This window comes from Myiozetetes cayanensis, unplaced genomic scaffold (genome assembly GCF_022539395.1).
Source record: "Myiozetetes cayanensis isolate MyiCay16 unplaced genomic scaffold, myiCay2020 scf20-37, whole genome shotgun sequence".
NCBI classification, from domain to species: Eukaryota; Metazoa; Chordata; class Aves; order Passeriformes; family Tyrannidae; genus Myiozetetes; species Myiozetetes cayanensis.
Genome location: NW_026087412.1, coordinates 3,412,263 through 3,432,601, shown reverse-complemented (window position 1 = coordinate 3,432,601; position 20,339 = coordinate 3,412,263).

The window sequence follows — 20,339 nt, the reverse complement described above, 5'->3', positions numbered from 1 at the left end:
GCACAAAGCCCCGCGGGTGATGGGGGGATGTCCCGGCCCGTTCGCTCCCCCCCACCTCCCCGGGCTGTGCGGGAGCAGGGAGTCTGCAGACCCCCGGGAGGGATGGGGTACCCCGGGGTGCAGGTGTGCTGCAGGACCTCGGGGGTGCTGCCTGTCCCTGCCTGCAGCGCTGCCCACGTGGGGCACATGGAGCGCCCATCACCTGCAGCCCCCGGGCCGGGCGGGCACCGGTGACCCCGGCCCGGAGCGGGACCCGGGCCAAGTTCACTGCTGATGTCAGCAGGGCACGGCTCCTGCAAGGCCCTCGGCCCTTGGACCCACCTGGGCAACCGGGAGCGCAGCCCCTGCCACCGGGCACCAGTGAGGGCCGTGTGCCTGCGGTGGCACCTGGGAGACGGGAACGCTCCACCGCCTCTGGCTCGGCCCTCAAGTCAAGCAGGGGGCCCTGGTCCCTGCTCCCCATCCCACCCTGTGCTGGCAGGGGACACTGTGGGAGCAGCAGTTTGGTCAGATTTGGGCAATATTTGTTTTGTCCTCTGATCCAAACCTCGCCGGAGTGGGAAACGTGGCTGCTCCAGCCCAGGCTGCCTTTCTGCGATTCCCTCCTTGGCTGTGACCATCCAATATTGGTCTGGGATAAAGGCAAGGGCAGTGGCCGTGCAGCAGCAGGCGGCAGCAACCAGAGGGCTTTGCGTCTCCAGAGTGTTGTGCGAACACAGGCTGATTAATCAAGTTAATTAAGCAGCCCTGTAAGTAAAGTAGCAGCAGCCACTCGCAATCTGTTGCCGGTTGGAAGCGTGCAGACTTCAGCATGGGGACCTTGGATGTGTAATCTCAGCCATTTGAAAACAGTGATGACAGGGAAGAAAAACAAAATTCTCCAGGGGGAAAAAAATAAGCTAGAAGTGCCTGTTCTCCAGAGGACACCCCTCGTCCAGCATCATGGAGGGGGAGCCAGCCCTGCCATCAGGGTCTGGCAGCCCACACTAGCAAGCTCTTTGTCAGCAGGGAGCTGCAGAGATCACAGTGAGGGGATGAGGATGGGGCTCCCTCCCCAAACTGCCAGCGTGTGTCTGGCTGAGGGGAGACCCAGGCATTATTCCCCCCACACACACTTCATTGCTCCCTGCTGTGGGACAAACAAAGGAGGAGAGCAGCAGGAGGAACCTGCAAAAGCCTGTTGAGATGGAGATTTGTAATTACCTGGGGGGATGGGAGGTGATGGGACACTGGGCACGGATAGAAACACTGGAGCAGTCCTTTTCCTTTGGATGGCATACCCTTCACCAGCATCCATTCCCAAACCCTGCACCAATGGCTGCTCACAGATGGATGCTTTGGAAGGGATGGTGTGGAGAGACAGGACACCTGCAGGCTCTTCTGGGCCACTCCAGGGACATGCCTCATCCCTCAGGGCAGAGATGGTGATGGATCTGCCAGGCCAGGCCACTTTGGGACCACCCCTTCCATGCTGGAGGTGGCCGTGGTGATGGAGCAAAGATACCCTGGCACACAGGGACTGTCCCCACGGGGAAGTCCTCAGTGCAAGGGGACCCAGCAAGGGGTTCCTGCAGGGCTGTGCTAGAGCAGAGCTGCCTTTGCCTGGTCATTCCTCTGCCACCTCGGGCGCATCGTGCAAGATCCCTGTATCGCAGCTTCCCTTGCAGTAAAATGGGAGTCATCGCTGTTAATTACCTACCTCACGGGGAATTAATTAATGTTTGCGCTCCACTTAGAAAAGGCTGATTATTAATTAGAAGATTATACGTCAAATAAGGGGAGCCACAAGGCATGGGTAGAGCTGATGGCCCTTGAGGGTGTGAACCGTGGTCCATGAATAGCGCTGATAAACTGGGGAAAAGTCCGACAACAGCACCGGGGGGATGGGTTTGGGATGGGGAACATCAGCAGGAGGTCAGGGCCATGTGGGGAACGAAACCAGGGCCCATGGGGTCTTGGGCAGCTGGATGGGACGGGCATCATAGGGATGGGATGCTGTGCTCCACTGCACCCTGGTGAGCCGGTTGGGTGGAGCCGGCCTGGGGAGCCGCGATGCGAGACAGCCCATTAGGCAGGGAGGGAATTACTGGGCAATTAGAGTCTCTTGATTATCAGACTGAATCAGAAAGCAATCAATCCCCCAGCATCCGGAGGGCAGCAGCGCTGGCCCCACATCTCCCAGCTTTAGCAGCCTCAGTGGGGACAGCAGGATGTGGCCTCCAGCACACAGCCAGTGCCACAGCCTCCTCCCAGACTGAAGACATTTGGCAGGGAAGCCACCAGCCAGTTCACCACCCAGATCATACACAGTGTGATGCACCAGGCCAACTCCCTGGCCATGGCTGGGGCTCCCCTCCCATCCCTCCTGGGGTGTTGCAAAAGCTGAAAGGACAGAAAGAGGAACCGAGCAAAGAGCTTCTCAGCTGTTGTGTTACCCTTGGGCAGACATCACAGGCTCCCAAGTTTCCTTGTTTTGCTTCATTTCTTCCTGCTCGTCCTTGGTGCTTGGCTCTCACTGACTCTGGACAAAACTATCCAGGGGAGGATCCTCCTGTCCTTCACCAGCTGATACGGCCGTGCTTGAGTTACTGCACTTGTGGGACAACATGTGAGCTCTGCTTTCCACTCGCTTCTTCCAGCCCTTCCCCTAGAGCAGAAACCCTTTGCCCATGCAGAAATGGCATGTGCCACACTTCTGGGGAGAGGGGAGTCAAAATGGGGAAATAATCCTGGCACTTTTTGGAGTTGGCTTGGATTTCTGCACACCCCTTCAGCGCCAGCTCCTCAATCACTAACCCTGCCATGCGCTCGGGCCTCCCTTCTCTCCCTCCTGCTTTTATGACAATGAGAGAGAGGTGGAAACTCCTGAAACCACCCCAGTCACTTTAAATCACCCTCACAAAAATCGTGCAGGCTTTTTGGAGTGCTGCCTTTCCCTTCCCTTCCCGCTCCCCAAGGGGAAGAAGGAAAGGTGCTGACCACATCCCCAGTTTCACAGGCACAGGGACCATCTCAGCACCTTCCTCTTTCAATTTTCTCCTTGCAGCATCAGCTCTAACAAGAATTTGCATGAGGTAAAATCTAAGCAGCAGTCCCAGGCCCATCTTCCCCTTTGGAGATGTTTGGGGGCCTCTCTGCAGCCCCCACCTCTCCCTTTATGGGAACATATTCAGCATTAAAACCTGAAGCAAAACAGCCCCTGACATTTTCCTGGCTCGTTGTGTTGCATCCCCGATGCCAGCTCATCCCTGACGAGCTGCAGACTCTCCTCTCCCCCTTTAAGCATCACTCTGCTCTCTCAGACATCCCTCCCTGAGGTTCCTGCTCCTTTGTATTGATCCTCGAGCTCTCTCCGATCACCCTTTCCCTCCGCAGACCTCCATGTGCAAGGGCTGTTCTCCCCTGATCTGCTGCATCCGCATGGAAGGGCTAACCGTGCATCGAGCATCCCTCCCATCCACAAGGAAGGAAAATCATTACATTGTATCATGCTGGAAACCTGTACAAATTCACTCTTTTCCATTTTCAAGGCACAGACAGACAACCTGTGCCAGGTTTTGCTGAGGCTGTTGGAAAAGGGCACAGCCCTGCCCAGGCAGCTGAGGTGATGGCAGGGGACACGTGCCTGGTTTTTACAGCCTGCTGTCCCTGACAGCAGGACTTTGCTGGAGGGGTTGAAGCCCTGAGCAGTGATTTTTCTCCACCCATTTTCCCAGCCCTGCCTGTCCTCCTTGCCTCCACCCTCATCTCCATGTCCCGTGCTTTCAATGCTGACCCCTGTGCCAACACTCCAGAACCTGATGCTGACCCCAGGATCCCCCAGCCCACACAGGCAGCAGGGCTTCATTCCCAGCCTTTTAGGCAGCCAAGTCAGCATCCACCAGCTGGTTCCCCAGGCTGGGACCCTCTGCCCAGACACCATCCTGGTGTCTTGCAGCTGTACCACCCTCCCCAGGCTGTGTTGGCTCGGTCAGAGCAGAGCAAAGCCCTCCCTTCCCCCACTGGTTAAATGTGCTGTCGGGGCTGTCTTGGTTGACCTTGATAGCAAGAGCCTGTGAGGCCCAAGCATTGAATTGTTTTCAGCCCAAGGTCATTCCCCCGCACAGCACGATTACACCGGCACAGCCAGATCCCGGGGAGATGCCGGCCCGGCTCCCAGGCTCAGCATTCCCAGCCACCCTGGGCATCCCTGGAGTCCACTTCTTCCACAGCAATGGGACAGGTATAAGCTAAATCCTGTGCTGGAGCTTCCCTGAGGGACGGAGAGCAGTGGAGCAGCCCTCCCCTCCAGCCAGGCCTGGCATCAGCTTTGGGGGGTATTTCCTTTAGCTAAAAAGAGAAGCGGAAGAGAAAAAGCTGATTCTTCCTGGGTTTTTTCTGCAAGTCTCAGCCCTTTGGCCCAGCTCACCCTGCCTGGATCATCACCTGAACACCACTGAATGACCCTCTTCCATGATGCAGCTCCAGGGGGGAGGTCTTTCCCTAAAAGCTGCTCCCTAGTGTTCATCTCCCTGTCCTGGCAAAAGCCTCCCACAGGTGTTACATAGTGCTATGCCAAGCCATACGGTGCATTTTCAACTGCTGCTTAATTACTCTGGGAATTGATTTTTCTTGGTCTCTGATGATAAAAGCAGGGAAGCAGCTGGATGGAGTTTTCTGCTCGTACCATACCTAGGAAATGAAACAGATCCTGGGCTACTTCAGCACGCCGGGAAATTCGCTTTGATCTCTGCTGGGCTAATGGCACTTTCCATCTGGGGGCTTCAAGTCTTTGGCAGAGGTGACCTCTCCCACCTCAGAGAGGGAGGGAATAGCACTGCCTTTGTTCTCTGTGTGTCAAGCAGAGGTGCAGAGAGCAGAGATGCCCATTGCCTCCTGTTCAGGGTGGCTCTCCCACCCGTGCCAAGCAATATAAAGCACTTGTGACTGTAGGCAGTTCTAGTTTGGGTTTGGGGCATAACCCCCATTTATCTCCAGCAGGGGGGTCATGGGGGTCTGAGACCACTGTGCTTTGCTGCTGGGGGTGCACTCGAAAATGGGGACTCCCACCCTCCCCAGTGACCCCAAAACTGCACCAGCTCCTCCTCCTGTGAGCACAGGGATGCTCAGGGAACAGGCAGGCAAGACAGGGTTTGCCCATTCCTAGAAGGAGGGATGCAGGAGCTGCTCTGGGCCCCATCCCAGCCCCATCCCTGCCCGGGCTGGCCCCCGGCTCTGTTTGCACAGCCGGTGCCGAGCTGTGACGCAAGCAGCTCACCCCAGGCAGGGAGACGGCACTGGAGGAGCGGGACCTGCTCTAGTCAATGCCCCAACCACTCCCCACGCTCCTTCAGGCTCAGATAAACCTTCAGGGGTGATTCAGTCCTTACAGAGCACTCAGCCCTTTCACAGAGCCACCAGAATTGAAAGCCAGTGTCCATCCATCTCCCCCCACCTTGGGGAGCAGGCACATGGGAGGATGGCCAGGTGGTTTCCACTCGGTGCCAGGCAAGCAGGCTTGTTTCTGGTCCCTAAGGCTGGGACAACAGTGGGGCTCACCATGGGCTGGCACCGAGGGAAGGAGAGCGCCTTTGTGCTTTGCAAGGTGATGCTGCTCCCAACCAGCCCCTCTGGTCCAACTTACCCTGAGATCTGCAGCAAACCCCCGGTCAAGCCGGTGAGCTTGCAACAATATCATCCCTCTGATATCATCCTGAGGCCACTCGCACGCAGACTGGGGACAGGAGGAAACCACCGGCACAAAGTGCAGGTGCAGAGGCACCAAGCCCCACTGCATTTCACTGCCCTCCCAGCCCACTGCCCCGGAAGTTTCCGGTCCCTCACTCTCCCTCAGACAGTATTTCCACCTGTGCTTTGTTTGGCTCATTTCACACATTCCTGCCGGCAGGTGATAAGATCTCAAGAGGAAGGCAAACAAAAGCCCTGGGTGCCATGTGCTGGCTGTCACTCCCCTGGCACATTCAGGCACCTTGCTGCCAGCTCTGACCTGGGACTGGCCAGGACACACTGATCTCCATCCCACCACAGCCTGGGCTGGGGGACAAAGATCTGGAAGGAGAAAATGTGATGGGATTTGTGAGTTGTCAGGAGGACGATAGGAGCACTCTGCACTCTCCTGGTCCCTGTGCCACCCCTGGGTGCCCTCTCTGCTGTCCCATGCAGGTGATGTATGCCTGGGCAGGCACTGAGCCCCTCCAGGGTGGTGGAGGTGTTATCAGCTCTGAGAATATTTGAAAAATGCACTTAAGTCCTGTTAGAACCTCAAGTACTTACAGGTGGCACTCACTGGAGCAATTGCACAGCCCTGGGGTTTCCCTGCTTGTCCTGGCCCAGCTGTCCCCACGGCACCCTGTGCTGGCACATGCAGGGTGTTGTATGAGCACATCTCTCCCTCCTCCAGCCTTAAAAAAATAAATGGAGTTGTTATTTTCACCCTTCTGCTCTCTTCCCATCCTCATGGCAGAGCAGAGACGTGTGGGATTGCAGAGGTGGCTTGCAGAGCTCCTCCACCACTGGAGCACAGAGCAACAGAGGAAGCCAAGAAGATACAGGAGCCACCAGGACCACAGTGGGGCTCAGACAGACATGAAGAGTGGCCATTCCCTACAGTTTCTCAGCCCAGTAAGAGACAACTCAGCATGCAGAAAAACCAGGGAATGATTTTCCTGGGGAGGTTTTGCGGGAGCCCCCTTGGTTCCAAACCCACTACCCAAGGCTGCGAGATGGCTGCACAGTGCCTTTCACTCTCTGGGAGCCCTTGTTCTTGTTTTGCAAGAGTCTGGGGGGGATGGGAACAAGCAAGAGGAAGGCAAAACCACCAGCTGCGGTGACAGGAATGAGGAAGCCCAGAGCATGGGCTGGCACAGCCTGGGCTCGGTCCTGGCTGCAGCCTGGCAGGGCAAAGGGTGTCCCTGCTGCCCCCTGGCATTGCTCAGCTTGGGTCCCTCACTCAGGGCTGGCTCAGCAGACAGGGGGGCTGCTCACCCAGCCCCCTGGGACTAGAGCTCCTGCCCAGATCCCGCAGCATCTGGGACCAGGAAAGGTTTTCTCTTGCTCATCCAACACTGGGTACATCGCTCCACAGACGAACCCAGATCCCCTCCCTTGGCTCTTTCCTCTGCCTTTGAGGTCAGTGAAAGAAGACATGGAACAAAGAAAGGTCAGGATGGTGAGAGTTCCCCCTCCTCACCCACAGCGCCCACCCCTCTTTGGGCACGCATTTTAATTAACGCCGCATGGCCGAGGGACCGACCTCCCCGGCAGCTCTGAGCACAGCCCAGCCTGGGGAAATCAGCCTTAAATGGCAAAACCTGGCCCTGTCTGCGGTAACCAGCTGGAGAAAGGCAGCGGAAACCGGAAACCAGAGAGCAGCTGAGGCCCTCTGCCCCCCTCCATCGCTTTGTAAACCCTGAACTCACCAGGAATATACCTTAGAAATGATCCCCTCCCTCCCCTGCCCTCTCATGGGATGGGTGCCCTGGATCATTCTGCATCCTCGATCATCCTACACCCCCGATAATCCTGCACTCTGTGATCATCCTGCATCCCTGTTCCTGGGACAGGCAGAGGGAGGGAAGAGGGGTCTGTGTTTCCCTGCCCTCGTGCATCAGCTCCAGGAACAATGGACAGGAGCCCCCCAGGCCCTGTCCTCCCCTCTCCCCCTGGGGATTTTGAGGCTCAGCTTTTTTTCAAGCTCAACTGCCGTAATGGAAAGCCTCGGATCTCCTGGCAGCCTAAGGCCCCAGCAAGGCTGATGTTCTCTCTTGCTGTGGGCAAAGGGGGTCTCACAGTGCAGCACAAGCCCATCAGAACCATTAATTTCTTCCCATAAATCACCAGTCCCACTTAATGAACCGTGTGCTGGTGCCTGGCATATTGGGATCTCCCAATATTTGCTCTGGCTGGTTTATTTGCCATCCCACTTTTTTGAGATGAATTTATTCCTTACGCTTGGCCCAGTCACATCCTGATAGCGAGCAGGCAGTGTGGGCTGTCAGCAAGCCACTGCTGGCTGATGCTGGGGTGGAGAACAAGGTCGTTCACCCAGCTGTTCCCATGGATTCCCTGGGATTGGACAGAGCCTGGAAAGCAGCGCGATCCCAGCGCCGAGACTTGCTGCGTTACCACTTCGCAGCACGTTCCTCCACGAGCACTCTGCCAGCAGACTCATTAGCTGTGACATCTCATTAAAGCAACCATCCTTGGGGGAATTGGCTCGCGCACCGGAGCGCTGGGTTTGGTGTGGCCCTTTTCCTCCCAACCTTCAGACAGGAGCCGGGACCGAGCAGTGGGAGAAGGCCCATCCATTGGGATGTGCTCGGCAACTCCCCTCGCTGCAAGGGAAAACTGCAAAGGGAGAGTCAGAGGGATGCACACATCAAAAAGGAGTCATCTCAGCAAAGTCACGATTATTTAAGCACCCCGCAGACAGTCACAGCTCCCATCCAGCCTGTGGAGGAGGTGGCTTTCTCCTGTGCCAGGACCAGTTTCCCAGCTTGCCAGCCCAGTGGGAATGAGGCTTTGCCCGCCAGCCCCGCTCTGTCACAGAGCCCCCACCCAAACTGGCCAGAGGATGGGGAGTCACAGCAGCCACAGCCTCTGGACTGGGAGAAGAAGTATGGAAATGACCTGGAAACTGGCCCTGGGTGGATTTAATCCCGTCTGATTTCCTCTTCTGTGAGCTTCATCCAAGTCTTTTGACACTGTTTCCACTCCTAAATAAATATGTTTCCAGTATGGGATATGCTCTTCTTCATCAAACAGAAGCACCAGCCCCTTCATCATCTCCCTCTGCTCCAAAAGGCCTGAGCCTTAAGTTAAATAGGACACAACCATCCCTGGGTGGAGATGTAAATTCCATAATTCTAAAACCCAATTTTAAACAACAATATGGGACTGTGGGAGACCAGCAGAGCAGTCAATCCCTGCAACCATCCGGGGTAGCTGATTGCCACCACTAAAGGTGATGGGGCCACCACCAGTTGGCATTACTGGGTCACCTCCAAGCTCCTTCCCATTGCTCAATCTTGCATAAAAATCACATGAAATCATGGTCCAAGGATGGAGACCCCACAGTCTGCATGGGAAGGGTTCCCTCACCTCTACCCTGCATCTCTGCTGCTGACAATCCAGTCCAGGATTTCTGCCATCAGTCACCATGGCCATGGAGGCCAAGGTGGTCCCTTCCTCTGCCCTGCTGTACCTCCCTTAACTTCTTTTCTCCACCCAGATAAAGGGAAGCAGAGATTCCCTGCAGCAGAAGCGCTGGGGATGGTCTAAGGCATGTTCTAAGGCAGGGGAGGCTTTTTCCAGCCCATCCCAGGTTGCTCTGGAGCTCAGGTCTCCCAGCCCACCTCCACCCCACTTTAACTGCAGTACTTCACACCTAGGGGGGGTTGAGCATTAGCAGCTCAGAGAGGAGAAGAAAAACAAAGATGAAAAGGGTTTTTAGACCCCTTCAGCCTGACTTTTTCAAGCCTCAGAGAAGCTCAGCCCCTCTCAGCATGAGCTCCTGGTTCTGGGAGGACTCCATTGTCCCTCCAATACAGGCAGCAGAACCAAGCCACAAAAAAAAAGAGAAAGAAAGAAAGAAGAAAAAAAAAAGATCCTAAGCCCCTTCTCTATGGTTTTATTTTTCTGCCAGCAGCTGCCAGGAGGAGTCATGCTGCTCAAGGAGGTCGGAGGGTATTTTTTCCCCCTGGGTTGTCTTGACCCGGGGTTGTGTGAGCCCTGCCCTCCAGCCAAACCCAGCTGCCAGCAGCCGCAGCCGGGCCAGGCGCCCGCGGGGACCGTCCTCCCTCACGCCGTTCCCACAGTCCCAGCCTTCCAAGGTTTCGCCTCCTCCGAGGCGGAGCAGCGCTAATGACAAGCGAAGGATGGTGCCACACCTGCACAAAGCCATTTTTGGAAGGACACCTGGGGAAGAAATGTTTCCCATGTCGCTGCTCTGTAATTAGCATTAATTACTAGGGCTTGTGAAACCTCTTCCCCATTTACTCCAGGCAGCATCTGACGGAAATTGTGGGAATCCTGTCCAGCTGAGTCAGCTGGGAGCCAGGGAGGGGTCGATGGGTTTGGGGTCCTTCCCTTTGCCCCCCAGCCCTTGGGGACAGGGGTTTTGCCTGGGGGCTGCAAGGCTGGTTATCACACTGAAGAACAGCTGAGAATCATCCATCTCACAGGTCCTAACAAGGTGCTGAAGTCTTTCCCCAGACAGGGGACAACCTGGGACATCCCGAGGCTGGGGGTCTTTCATGTACTACCCTCGAAAGCATCCTTTAAAGCAGGGCAGAGAGCACACTGCCTCGGGCATTCGCCTCTCCCTCAGCAACACCCCGAGGTATTATTAGAGACCGGGGGAAAATCCACCCCAAAAACCTAACCCCAAGCAGCTGCTCTGTCACCACCCAATGGCAGAGTACAGCTGCCTGAGTCACTTCTTTTTTTTTTTTTTTTCTTTTTTTTTTTCTTTTCCAAATAATATTAATGATTAGAATGAGTCAGGACGTTTCGTCATCTGGAGCAGCTTCGCAGTCATCTCACCCTGCTCACCCTGCCCCAGTGACTCCTCGGTGGCCTGGGGCTGGGGACACATCCAGCCTTCCCTTCCTCCTCTCAGGGTGGGGTGCAGCTGCTGCAGCCTCACCCCCAAACTGGCAGCTTTTGGCTTCAAAATAAAATGACGAAACAAGAGGAAAATCCCTTCCCCAACTGCAGGGGCTGTTTTCTCCCCGGCTGCCTGAAGCAGCTCAGGGTACTCCAGCACCCTGGGGGGACAGGGTGACCCCAACCACCACCCTGTGTGGGGGTCCCAGTGGCACTGGGCATCATGATCCCTGGGGCAATGCCCAGGTGACCCTCAACTTCCCTCACGTCATCGCTGCTGTGACCTCCAGGGGTGGCCATGGCCCCCATCCTGCAGTGGGACCTTCGTCGCTCCCCAGGGACCCAGGCGTCCCCTCACCCTCCCACTTGACCTAACCTCCTATCCATAAATGGAGAGGTTTGAGAGCCGTCCCCGGGGTGGAGGAGGAGGAGAAAAGGAGAATAATGCCAAGAATGCAGGACACAGCTGAGGAGCCCAGTCCCAGCTCCTGACACAGGCTGGGGGCTATGGAGTGGTGGCCCCAGGTGCTGAGGGAGCCAGGCCAAAGCCCGGCCCTGGCTCCACAAGCCACCCCCAGCATGGTCACTGGAAAGGTGCTATTTTTGTTTCTCTTTCTCTGCATTTCTCACCAGCTGGGGACTTTCCAAGGCTGGACTGCCCCATTTACATCTCAGCACCACAGAGCAGCCCTGGGGTGCAGAGCTGTGCCTCCACCCCCGAGGAGTATCCCTTTGCAGCAATATGTCCCTGCAGTGCTGTCACCTTGCAGCACTGTGTCCCTGAGCAGATAAGACCCTCAACCCTGCAGTTGTGTCCCCTTCCAGTGAGGTGTCCCCCTGCAGAGACACGTCCCCTTGCATCCTCTCTCCCTTTCACCCCAGGACCTGTGGAAAAGCCACTCTGGGATGGACATGGGATGCAGGGGTGGCCTCAAAGGTGGGTAACACAGAGGGTGCCAGCAGCCACGCGCCCCAGCTGGCACTGTAGGTCAGGCCTCTGCTCAGGGCCACAGGCCAGCTCCTTAAAATAGAAAGTGAAAACATTCAGGTGCCCCATCCGGATGGGTGAGGGGGGTCGATCCCCGCCTCCACCAGCCGCGCGCTGCCCCAACATCTCACCACACACCCTGGTCCCCAGCCACCCTTTCCCCAGCCCGGCAGTGCCCATCCCCAAGATCAGGGTGGATCCCTTTGGGTTCTCTCGGAGAATCGCTCCAGCGGCTCGCTCAAATCCTCCATAAAAGGAAAAACAGCCAGCAGGTAGCACTGCCAAACTTAGTCATCCCCCAGTCCGGCAGCGCTCGCAGCTCCGTCAGCAGCAATTTCCTCCCCGCGCTCCCCTCTGCGCGGGGGGACAGGGCGGAGCGGCTCTGCCTCGGCCAGCACCACATGGAGAGCTCTGGGCACGGCCAAGGGCTGCTGCCAGACACACCAGGCTTGGGGACATGCTGCCATGGTCCCACCCGAGATCCGAGGGGGAAATGCACGCCCTGGGGAAAGCAGAAAGGCTGGCACCTGGCGCAGCGGCACCGTTGTTGGTCAGGTGCCAAAATATCGCTTTGTGCCAAGGTTTGGGTCCACGGGCATGGGAGTGTGAACGTAGCTGGGAGCACCTCGGAGCACCTGGGGTTTGGTAGGTGAAGCCTGTTCGCTGCCTGCAAGACAGGTGTCACAGAGCACATCATTAATATAAGGGAGCTCTGGCCCCTCCAGAGCACAGGGACTGGATGCTGATCCCATCCCGGTGGCAGGATGGCTATAAGGGTGACCCCAGATCTGGCCCATCCTTCCCCAGCCATGCCCAGAGTGGGACATGGGGCATCTGAGTCCCCCTTATGCCACCTCCTCCAGCCCTGGCTCTGCCTCGATTGCTCCATGGAGGAGGCAGAGCTGATCACCTGCTCTGCCCTGGGGTACTTGAACAAGCCTGAGAGAAGCGACCAGGGCCCTGTGCTACCAGGGCTCACCTCATCCCTGCAGGATCACCCACCTGTGTCACATTCACCTGGGATTAGGTAACAGGGAGTAAATGCCCCAGGGTGCAAGGAAATGGCATTTTCTCCCACTGCCCCAGGAGACAGCCTGGGTGTTGGTCTGGGTGGCTGTACCACCCACACATCCCTCTCACCTCACCATGGGGACACAGCAGGGCTATGGGGTTTGGAGCTTTCCTCCAGCCAAGGAAGGGAATCAGGGCTGTGGCATCCCCACTGCACGATGGGGCAAACACCTCAAAATACTCCTGGGGAGGTCATGCTCAGCTGGCATCAGCTGTCATGAGTGTTTTGCAGACAGCCTGGCTGCCCCAATAAATGATTCACCCCGGCAATAAAAGACTGGAAACATCTGGCGATGTCTCACAGCATTGGTGACATCTCGCAGCACCAAAGGCACATGCAGGACCATGGGGTGTGCAGAGTCCCAGGGGTCAAGGGAGCCCTGAGGGATGGCCAGGGCTGCTTTGGGGTACTTTGCACTGTCCTGGTGCAGTTTCCCCACATGCTTCGGTGAAAGGTGATGAGGTCAGTGCAGGGGGTCAGGTGCCCCCAAGCCACAGGGAGCAGCAGTGGGGATGATGCTGAGAGCATCATGTGGAGTGGGGGTCTAGGGGACCCACAGCCTCTCTTGTCCCTGCACTGGGTACCACGATGTGGATCAGGCTGTGCCAGAGTGAGCAGTGACACCATTGCTTTGTGAAATCACAGCACAAGATGAACCAGCCTGGGGGTCTGCTGTGAGCGGCACTGGGCCCGTGGCTGCACTGGCAGGGACTGGTGGCACTGGGGCACCCAGCCCCCTGTGGCGTGATGCCCACTCCCACCCCGAGCTCAAACCCTGCAGCACCCGCGGCCACGCAGAGCTCTTGATTTAAGCGACGCCCACGAGGAAGCGACCTGCTCCCGGAGAGACTCAGCACCCGCGGAGGGGACCAGCAACGCTCCCGTGGGGCCGGAGCGGGCGGAACCCGCCACCGCCGCTGCCCCGGCGCTTTGTTGGGCTCCACGTTTGCCGGTCCCGGCGAAGGATTCCCGGGAGCCGCCCGCCCGTCCCGCTGCAGAGCGCGGGCGCGCTACTGGGTGGCGCTCTTGGGATGCGCTCTTGGGATGCGCTCTTGGGATGCGCGCACCCGGGATCGCGCACACGAGGGGCGGGAGAGCGTGCACGCCGAGGGGGCACCGCGCACACGGGATCGCGCACCCCGCACGTGGGATCGCGCACGCCAAAACACGCTCCGCACACGGGATGGTGCCCACCAAGAGGCGCAGGGCACATGGGATCATGCACGCTGCACGTGGGATCGCGCACACCAAAACACACTCTGCACGCTCTGGGATCGTGCACGCCGAGATGCGCACACACGGCAGGTGGGATCGCGTGCACAGAGGTGCAGAGGGCACACACGCGCTCTGTCGCGATCCCAGCGCACCTGGAACCACGCACATTCGATGTGCACAGCGCACGTGGGACCGCACGCACTGACACGCGCGGTGCACGGGGAATTGCGCGTGCTGCACGTGGAACCGCATGCGGCAACACGCGTGTCACACGTGGGAGTGCATACACCAATGTGCCTGTCGCACACTGGGCATGGGAGTGCACACACAGTGCGCCCTGCACACGGGGTGACACGCACCAAGGCGCACGTTGCACGCGGATTGCTCACGCCAGCACACACGCGGCGCAAGGAATCGGAGGCCCCAGTGGATTCCCACTGACTAAGGACCCCATCCAGCTCCAGCCCCCCAAGCCAGCACGTTCTCCCTGCTCCCCACCCCTTACCAAAGGCCTTCATCCTGCAGAGTGACAGCCATCCCTGTCCCCGCCAGGGCCCCTCAGGGTGGCTCTGCACCGGGGCCACAGTGCCTTGACCGGGGAGCCATCTCCAGCCCTGTTTTGGGGTGCACGCCCAGATCCAGGGGCTGCTCAGTTCTCCCAGACCCCAACCCCACATCACTGGGGTTTGTTCTCCTTCACCCTCATTTCCAGCTCGGAATGGCTGGACTGAACTCCATCTGAGGGACAGCAGGAGGAGAGGGCTGCACAGGCCATCTCCCCCACCCCCCATCCCCATCCCTGCAGCCCAGGGCCTCCTGCCCGCAGCGCCGGCCGGATGCCCAGACCCGGCCCCTGTGCCGAGGTTTTGGGTTTCAGGGCGGCCCCCCCTGCCCGCATTCCTGCCTTCCCGGGGGGCCTCCCACAGCCAGCCCGGCCAGAGCACCCCCATCCCTCCCTGCAGCCATTTGCCCACGGACAAAGCTGGTCCACCAGCAGTGGGGAGCTCTGGGACAGGGGGGTGGAGTAGTTGAAACCCCCCCAGCTCCCACTGCCACTGGTTTCACACCAGCAGGCCCTGGGTTTGCTGAGCCAGAGGTTGGATCTGGCCCCTCTTTGCAGAGCACGTGGCCAATCACACTCAGCTCAACAAGGGCTCCAGGTTTGGGGTGCTCCCCCCTCCCCAGCCACCCCTCCTTGCAGATGCCACAGGAAGAACAGGCTCAACTTTAATCCCAGTTGTGGTTTTCCAGATGCCAAATGGTGAAAACAGCTGGACTCTCCGTGCCTCAGTTTCCCCCATGAAAACTCCCTCCAGCCTCCCTACAAGGATGCACAGGAAACCCAGACACTGAAGTAGGTATTGAGTCACTGTGGGACCCAGTTCACCTCTTTCCACCATCTCCCACATTTCTCAGCCTTATGGTTCAACTAGAGTCCCATTCCCAAAAAAAGGTGGGGTTACAGTGCCCCAAGGAGGTAGAGATAGGGCCCCTCCTGGTGCAGCACCCCAGGAAAGTGGGGAAGGCCAGTGGAAGGTGCTGGGCTAATCCCCAAAGGCCCCATTCCTAATCCTGACTAATGGCCTCTTTTCACCATCGACAATGGAGTTATCCATCTGGAAGGGGATCTCCGGGCCCTGGAAGGCACAGCTGGTGGGGCCAGGGCTGGGCAGGGAAGTTTGACACCCCTCCCCCAGCCTTAAACCCTTCCCTGGGCCAAAATGCCACGTCCCCCCCTGCAAGTGAGGGTGCACACTCTGCATCCCGTGCCAGGATGCCCCAATACCTCCACCAAGGAATCAAACACCCCCCCCTCACCTCCTCTCCAAGCCACAGGCTATAAAAGGCCCCCTGCCCCTCTCAGCCCTTTATAGGGATCCCCTGGGGCATCCCAGCTGGCTCCTATTACTGCTCCTATTATCGCTACCTCATCCTTGAAGAGATTCCCCCTGCTCCGGGGGTGTCTGGGGAACCCCCTGGTCCTGCCAGTGCTTGGTCTTGGTTTCTCTCTGGGCTGAGCCTGAGCTCCCTCACCCCACCAGAGGGGAATTGTCCACCCATGGGTACAGCCCCTGAGGGCACGGGGCATCCTGGCACCGGTTCCCTGCAACAGCATCCTGCAAAGGGTGTCCATGTCCACTCCAAATCCTGCAGTGGGAAGATGGGGAGATGGCAAACACAAACCATGAGCTGTCACCTCCTCTTCGTCCCCCATCCTCAGTGCCTTCATCTCAGCGTGTTTGTCCTCTGTTCCTGACCTCCCCCCGCTGCCCTCTGACTCATTTCCAGCTGCTCCAAGGCTTCTCCATCCCTCCTATGTTCTCTTTGGGAGGCACTGTGCTCTATCCCAAGGTGATGGGTTGTGTTGGGTCACAGTGGTGTCACACCAGTTATGGGGTTCACCATCCCAGCCACTCTCAGATCAGCTTTGGGATGCTGTGGGGCCGGGGGAGCAGCCATGCCCTGGCAATTCAGGCAGTGAATGCCTGAACCCTCCCTGCCCTCCCTTCTTCTGCCCACCAAACGCTCTGGCAGCCCTGGATGAGGCCATGAGCAGGAGTGGCATCGGACACACTGCACGGACTGCAGTGGGAAACATGGATCTGGGCATGAGGGAGCGAGGAGATCACAGCAGAAAGGAGCTGCTGTCGCACGCTGAGTCACCTGCTCCGCCCGGCGCTGCCTGGGCCGGGTTATTTTGGAGCTGCGTGGGCAGATGCTGATAACACACTTTCCTCTTCCCTGCAAACTCCTCTGTGCTGACTCCGCGCTGCGGTGGGGAGTTAAAAGTGAGGCTGCCACTGGAGCCCTCCTGGCTGCAAAAGTCCCCAAGGCTCTCACACCCATCCTCTGCTGGCAAAACAGGTAGCAAAGGATGGACAAGTCCCGATTTTAATTTTTTTCCTGCCTTTTTTTTTTTTTTAATCTTCTATTGAAAGGCTGGAAAACATCCCCTGCCGCCTGATATTTTGTTCTGCAAAATGCCCTGTGTCTCTTGTGTCCTGCTCCTGGACACTTCCATGGGTTTTCAGGAGCCTCGTGCCCCATGAGAGCCCCCAGGGGACCAGGCAGGGCTGTGGGTCCAGGACAAAGAGCATTGTCCCTGCTGCAGAGGTTAATCATTGCTACACAAAAGGTCTTTTAAGCTTTCCTAATAAAATTCCTTCTTCTGCTGGATGAACCAGGCTCTGGCCTCTGTCCCACCTCTGCAGGGTCCTTAGGGGAGACAGAGGAAGGGGCAGGTTTTCGCTTTAGCTTCTGATAATGTAAAAACCACACCAAGAAAACACCAGAAAACGAGCTGGGGCGGGAAAAGAGGGACCAAGTCCCAACACAGACTGTATGTGTGCTCTCATCCACTTCCTTCCTTCATTTGCCTGTGCCCAACACCCAAACTGCTCGAAACAAGGCGCTTCCAGCCTTGCCATTCCCGCACTTTGGGTGCAATTAAATCAGGCTAACGGGATAAATCCAGCTAATAGAGCTGAGCAAGTGCCACGTCCACTCCTGATGGCCACGAGACACGGGAACGTGGCTGAGCCCCAGTGATACTCCACCGCTCTCCCTCGCTTTCCTGGGCCATGGGGCTCAGCAAACCCCCTCGGGGCAGCATCCCATGGGAAAACACCCCCGGGAGCGCGATCTGACTCTCGGAGCCCCTCTCTTAGGGCCGCTCTTTGTTTCCCCTGGTGCTGCTGCTTTTTTTTAAACACAGCCTAATACAATTTTAATGAGGCCGGGGCGCCTGCCAACTGTCGGGAGAGCCCTCGGAGAACCTCTGCTGGGCTGCCTGGTGGCATATGGCAGTGAGGCCAGGGCAGCCAGGCACCCCGGGGTGTCCCCATGGCCCCCAGCAGCACCAAGGGACACCCTTGGGACATCTGTCCACACGTGCCATGAACACCGAGATGGGATTGGCAGCATGGGGGGATCCTGGGGGAATCAGGTGGCTGGGGGTGAAAACCTGCCAGCAGCCCCCTCGCAGCGAGCCCCCAAAATTGCTCCATCGAGGGCAAGGAGGGCTCAGGTCAGGCTGGTGGCTGAGATGTGCCTTGAGGCCAGAGGAGAGCCGTGCTCTGAGGGGTGACCCAGTGGCACTGTCTTTGGGCACCCCGTGACACAGCGTGCCCTGCATCCCACCCTCCCCGCAGCGCCCGGCTCTGCCTTCCATCCCAATTTCATGAGCTTGACTGAAAACCCCGGGACTGCTTGCAGATGAAGTTGGGCTGCCACAAAAAGTGTCCAGGCAAGCATGAAAATCCAAGGGCGTTTCCGTGCCTGAGGCAGGCAAGACAGGGGTCACTCCATGACTGGGGCTCCTTTTCTCTTGGCTTTTCCCTTTTGGAGCTGTGATCTGTTTGAAGTCCCGGCGGGTGAGTCACACACCCCTCCGAGGGGACACAGCCGCGCTCCGGAAAGCCCTTGTCATGGATGCCGTGTGCCAGGGCTTGGGTCTCCTGCAGGAGCAGCAGTGGGAAGGCTGTGGGGGGTGACCTCAGACACGTTTAGTCACGGCAGCTTGCAAAGATGACAGGAAATGCAATATATAGAGGGAAACCCAGCGCCTTTCCTGCCGCTCCAGCACGCCGGCACGCACGGATGCACTTGGGAGACAGGCTTTGGCTGCTGCACCCCCAAGTCAGGGGGGCACTGGTCACCCTTTGCCACCACAGTGACGTGTGGGGAGGCCCCAGACAGTGTTTGGGGCTCCCCCACCTCCCCCAGAGCAGAGGGTGCAAGCAGGGTGGGTGCAGGCAGGCTGCTTGCTCTGAAGGGGCAGGATCTGCCGAGCCAGGCAGTGCCACCACCCACCAGTGCCACCATCCACCAGTGTCACCCATCCATGCCACACTGCTGGGCGGTGGGGAGAATACAGGATGTTGTTTTTTTTTTTCCCCTGGCATAATTGCTACTTTTTTTTGCCGAGGAGAAAAGCTTTTTCTTTCCTGGCCTCACCACCATCTGTGGAAGGCAGAGCCCAGCAGCTGTGGGTCTGGGCAGCTGCTCGGCCTCATGGCCAGGTCCTAATGCAGGGGGGCTTTGAGCCAGAGCAGAAAACAGGGGTTGTGGGACAAACATGGACCTGCCTCACTGGAGCTGGCGGGGGGACCTGTTTCTAACCCAGACAAGAGGCTGTGGGTTGGAAATGGTCTGTCTGGATTTGCAGGGCTGGGCGGCAAGGATGAACACAGAGCAGGTCTGGCTGAGGCATCCAGGAAAACAAACGCCATCCCAGCCTGGCAGGTTTGCCCTGGAGGGGTTGTGCCAGTGACCCCCGGGCAGGGGCGGGTGGATGTGGTGCTGCCTGGGGGTGGAGCAGTGGCTGTAACCAGTACGGCCAGTGCAGAACCAGTGGAGCCTGAAGGGCCTCGGGAGGTGGGGACAGGATGCCATCCTGCCTGGGTTGGATGAGCCCAGGGGAATTCTTCGTGCCAGCCCTGAGCACACACTGCACCCTCCCACACGCACCCACGCTCACATCTCCTCTTGTCCTGCTTCAGCTGGGACAGGCAGTTCAGCTCCCTGATCCAGCTGAAAACCGTCCCATCTGTGCCTCCCATCATCCCTCTTTCTCCAGTTTTCTGGTTCTGCACATTCCCCCCAGCCAGCTCCCCCCTGCAAGCGTGGGGCTGTGCTTGAGCCAGCTTCAGACCAGCCACAGCAGCCCTGCTCCTGCTGATGGGTGTTTGTGTCCACATTGCAGGCATGAGAAGTGTCCCTGTCCCCAAGGAGCAGCGGCAGCACCCCTGGGCAGCGCAGGTGGCTCCCTCCAGGCTGGACCCTTCCCATCTCGGGGTCAGTCCTGCTGTACGTGCCATGTCCTTGCATACACAGCAACACTGCCCACCTGCCCCTGAGAAATGGCCTCCAAATGCCCCCTCGTGCAGGAGCATCCCTGTTTTTCTTATGGATGCCCTGTGGGAATTCAGTTCCACAGGGCCTGGATGCTCCAGCCTTGCTGGTGCCTGGCACAGGGTGCTGGGATGGCTCAGAGATGGCAGGAGGCCACGGCATCTGTCATCCTTCTCCACATCTGTCCCATGGCCCTGTGACATGGCCAACAGCTCAGGAGGGACAGAGGGGTGCAGGGAGGTCCAGCAGTGCACAGGAGGTCTTGCAGTGAGGGGAGGTCCTGCAATTCAAAGGAGACCTTTTTCTATGAAAGGACAGGTGGGGAGGTCTTGCAATGTGTGTTTGGGGGTCCTGCTGTTCAAGGGGGCTCTCACTGCTCCTGGAGGGGTCTTGCAGTGAAGTGGGGGCTTGCACTGTGTGTGGATTCTGAAATGTAGGGAGGGGTCTTGCCATGAAGTGGGGACCTGCACTGGGGGTAGTCCTGCAGTTCAAGGGGGCTCCTGAAATGCGTGGAGGGATCTTGTTATACAGTGAAGGTCTTGCAGTGTGGGGGGAACCTGCAGTTCATGGGGGCTTTTGTAATGCAGGGAGGAGTCTTGCCATGCA